Source organism: Panicum virgatum, chromosome 4K (genome assembly GCF_016808335.1).
Source record: "Panicum virgatum strain AP13 chromosome 4K, P.virgatum_v5, whole genome shotgun sequence".
In the NCBI taxonomy this organism is placed as follows: Eukaryota; Viridiplantae; Streptophyta; class Magnoliopsida; order Poales; family Poaceae; genus Panicum; species Panicum virgatum.
The window spans coordinates 15,857,626-15,862,517 of NC_053139.1; the positions used below are offsets into that span (position 1 = coordinate 15,857,626).

General features: G+C 44.8%; 1 non-coding gene across 1 annotated transcript; it reads right to left on the reverse strand.

The window, feature by feature from the left end:
- Nucleotides 1-510: 510 nt before the first annotated feature.
- LOC120705274 lies at nt 511-617 on the reverse strand. Its single transcript, XR_005687863.1, has one exon. It is a non-coding gene; the product is annotated as a small nucleolar RNA R71 (small nucleolar RNA).
- Between the last annotated feature and the right edge of the window lie 4,275 nt (nt 618-4,892).

The window sequence follows — 4,892 nt, forward strand, 5'->3', positions numbered from 1 at the left end:
TGTATGACCGGTTTCGACTTGCTGTAAAACTTTCATTCCAATCCAGAGTCACTTTTGAGAAGAGTTCGACCTCGTATCGTACCTCCTCAAATCTCACTCTCGGCAGCCGAACCAGTCATCGCATTGTTGTCAGCTCCTCGAGCTATGGCCCAGAAGACACTCTGTGATTACTCTGCTCCGTCTGCTAACCAGGTCCCTACCGGGCCCGAGGTTAACACCGGAGGAGAAAATTTCGAGATCAAGACGGGTCTCATTACGATGGTGCAGGCCAGCCCTTTCTATGGCAAGGCCAATGAGGATGCCAGCGCTCATCTCCAGCAGTTCCTAGAGCTCTGCAGTACTTTTGTTATCAAGGGTGTATCACAAGATGAAATTAGGCTCCGTCTGTTTCCGTTCTCTCTCTTGGGGAGAGCGAAGCAGTGGTTTTATGCTAACAAGGCTGTTGTGGACACTTGGGACAAATGTGCCAAGGCGTTCCTCTCGAAGTTCTTCCCGACGGGCAAAACCAATGCCCTTCATGGTCGGATTTCAAATTTCCAGCAGGCATCAAATGAGTCAATTCCTGAAGCTTGGGAGAGACTTCAGGAGTACATTCTAGCGTGTCCACACCATGGAATGGACAATTGCCTCATTCTATAGAACTTCTACAACGGGTTGACTTCGTCATCCCATGATCATGTGGATGCCACTGCGGGTGGAGCTTTCTTCTCGTTGACCATTGAAAGAGCTACATCACTGATCGAGAAGATGGTTTCCAACCAAGGTTGGAGCGATGATCACCTCCAACCATGCCAGCGAGGTATGCACTCCGTCAAGGAGGCTGACATGCTTGCTATGAAGATTGATCACCTCCTCAAGAAATTTGAGGAATATTCCCAAGATAAGGCTCAAATGCAAACACTTCAAGCCTTGGAAACTCGCATGACTTGCGAGGCCTGCGGGAATGTTGGACATTCGGGCGACAATTGCCCAGAAACCCAAGAGGAAGCCTTATTTCTCAATGGCAACAATGGGTTTCGTCCACAAGGAGTTCAGGGGTGGAATCAACCACGCTCATACTATCAAGGAGGTAACGGAAGTTCAAATTCTTTCAATCCTAACCAGCCTACCTTGAGAGATCTTGTCTACGGTCAAGCAACGATCAATGAATCCCTTCAAAAGAAGTTGGCCGCTATAGACAAATCAATGTAGACCATCCAAGCCAAGATGGACGGATCCTCCACCTCTATGAAGAACCAGCTGAGTTTTAACAAGACGCTTGAAACTCAATTGGCTCGGCTAGCTGCTGCTACATCTACTGCTGAACCAGAGAAGATTCTGGGGCAACCCGAATCAACTCTAGAGAGTGTAAATGTCATCAATGCTATGTGGAAGGAGCCACTTAGCAAGACACCCCTCAGATATGCAGAAAAGCTCACACGCCTAAGAAGAGGTGCGTGGGGCGAGTTAGCAACCACAATAAGAGAAGAACCCGGAACCCCAGTGATCAGCTGCTCAATCTTTGATTATGAATTTGATCACGCCTTGTGTGACCTTGGAGCCAGCGTCAACATCATGCCCAATGTAACATTAGAAAAGCTAGGCTATCCATCAATTTCCCCTACTACTATGTGTGTTCAGCTGGTGGATTCCATGATAAGATATCCCGAAGGAGTTGTGGAAAGGTTAATGGTAAAAGTCAAGAATACCTACATATTGGTGGACTTTGTAGTCCTTGATATGGAAGGAGATCTTGGGATCCCACTCATACTTGGACGACCATTTCTCAAGGATACAAACACCAGAATTGATGTAGGGACAGGAAGAATTAGCCTCCGTATCATGGAAAAGACCATGAAATTCAAATTTCAAAACAAGAGGGAGGTATTCCTAATTCATGAGGATAGTGAGAAATAGGGTTTATGGGCAGAACCCGATTGGGATGACCAAGACTATCACTCCCCCTCCAAGCCAGTTTGGGAGGATTGGGAGATTCATACTCCACCAACCGAGCCAGTGGAAGACGACCAGAAGATCCCTGACTTCATCACTAATACAGTATGGGAAGATCTAGAAATCGTCTATCCGACATCCGAGGATCCTATTCCTGCGCCGTCTACGCCATCAAAGAAGACCAAGAAGGTATGGCGCAAGAAGAACAAGACGTCATCGACTGCTACTACTTCTCCAGGTACGGACGAAACGACCTCAACCTGATCAGGTATGGAGAAAGGTCTTGCTTTTCGGACCCTAAACCAAGAGCTAGCTTGGGGGAGATTCCTCCCGTAAGTCAACTGTATCCCTTTACTTGCTTTTGAATAAAATTTGATAAAAACTTTCGGAAACAAAATAAAAATTTATTGCTTTATTTCCCTCATCATGCGCGGTAAGAATGTTTTAACTCCTTATGATAAGTTGAAAGGATGAGTTTTGCTTTGCTCTACCATGTCTATTGTGCCTAGTTTGAAAATAAGAGTTCTCTCAAGTTTAAATCTGTTGGTTATGCAAATACCTTGCCAATGAACCTGAAAGTTCCGTGGGTTCCATATGCTTGATCCAAGTATAAGTTGTTGTGGGTATAGATATGGTAAATAAGGTTGTGCAAGTTTGTTCTAGTGATGCTTGAAATCTGGAGTTGTTTTCAAACAAAAATCTAAAAAGGCAAGTTCCCCAGTGATATGCAATGTCCTACTAGAGCCATATGTCATATTCCATGAAAAACCTTACACATATGCTGCTTGATGTTCTATTTAGTTTTGTCAAATTGTGTGACCCTAATGAGATACTTTTCATGCTTTCTCGATCATAAGCACGTACACGTCCCATCCATTCGCTACATTCCTACACTGGAAATTAGCACCACCATCCATCCATTCCACATTAATAAATGCTCCATGTCCTGGTGATCTCTCTCGTAGAACATCCCTGCAATGAAATAAAATCATATTATGGTTGCCCCAAAAAGAGAAAAGATGGCATGCCAAAGAAGCATGACCCAAAAAAAAAGAGAGAAAAGGGGTAGCATTGTCTCAAAAAAAAAAAGAGACAAGGGATGAGTCGAGAGAGAAAACTATTGCCTCAAGGGGTAAGCCACATCCATCCATCCATCCATCTATCCATCCATTCATACACTTGCACCTTTTGATCGAGATTGCATGACTTATTTCTCCATGGATCATCTCTTTGACTTTACAATATATGAAATGCAAGTATGCCCCATTCTTATCCTACCTTGAGCTCCACAAAAGCTTTGTAGTAGTAGGAATGATCAAAGGCAGTTACTGCCCTGGTAAGGAAATACAAGTTGTGTGCCTCGAGAGAGTTATCCTGGAAACATTGCCATGTTTTCAAAAATCTTTCAAAAAGTACCTTCAGATGGATTGCAGATCTATGAGCAAGTAAGTACTACTCTATACACCATTCTAACTCTCAATAGCCCAAGACAAGGAGATAGCTAAAAAGCCCCATGAAGGAGTACGGTAATTGTGTAAAGGTATGATAGCCAACTCATTTAAGCTTATAGATGAATCTCTTTACTTCAGATTATGACATGACAGGTAAGGTACGAGTCAAAGTGATTTTCTGCTCAACAACCTAATTTGTCCTGTTTTGCTCGGGACGAGCAAAGGACAGCTTGGGGGATCTTGTTGACGCTCACTAACGATCAATTCCAGGCGTCAACTTGATCAGAAAATCATGAGAGTTTGCATTTCTTACACGCATCCGTATCCAATAAAGTCCCTAAACCACACTTTACCTTTTACAAAATGTAAGTTGTGTTTTGGAGCTAATATACAGGTTGCAAGCACACTTTGGCCCGACATAATATCACAGAAAATATCAGAGCGACGATTCAAGCTCAAATGGACCAGGTGTAGCCCAAGAACCAAGTTCAAACCATTCAAGACAGGCCAAGACCAATGGGATTAGGAGAAGGCAGCCCAGGACAGCCTGCCAGAAGAAGCTGGGGGCGGTTGGCGCCCCGGGCAGGCCAACCGACCTACCAGGTCGGCCGACCTGGCCCGTGGACCCCACCGCCTCATCCAAGCCACGTGGCGCCTCCTCATATGTCCCCTAGGTCGGTTGCAAGGGTCTCACCCCGTGGCTCCCTGCTATAAACACAAGGGGGGGTAGAGATTATGACACACACACACACACACCACATTTCCTGTCCTCTCTTGCTCATCTTGCATAGTCTTTAGGCTTAGTAGAGTTTAGGAGATGTTTAGGAGTCTTCGAGTCACCAGATATACTCGAGTCTGGTATGGGTTCATCTCAAGTTCTTTCTTGTAATATTTGGTTTTTTGTAATAGAATTAGACTATGGTTACCGATATCTGCTCGAAGTATATTCTGAGTTATCGAATATATGCTTCTTGATATGGTTGCGTTATTATTCAATGCTTGCATTATATGATCGCCCTGTGCTTGAGATGGTTAGTATTTCGTGCTTAGAACTCTATCAACTGCTCCAGTATTCGTATGTTTGCTCTAGTGTGATGTCTGTCCATCCGGGGGGTGGGGGCTCCGCGCGGGACACTAGAGTATCCCTTACTAGTGTAGACATGGTGTCTAGATTAGCTAAGAGTTGCTGGATGTCAACTATACCCACAGTTTATAGAGGTAGCCGGCAGGTGGTGACAGCCTTGTCCGAGCCCGAGTAATCCTCCATGTTCGGTATGGGGGGTAGGAGGTACATAAAGCCGCCGGGGTGTACGGGCTTCTCCGGTTGCTTCGATAGCGGTCTCCCTATTGTGTAGTTTAATCTCTGATTCGACCAATGAGATAGTATAGATATAGCTAGCCTAGCACAGTTGACTCGAGCTCTAACTTCTGCCTTGCTCCCGGCCTAGAGCATCTTTTATCTTTCTTTCATTTATTTATCCAAGAGGGTAGTTTGTGTGTATGTCACAC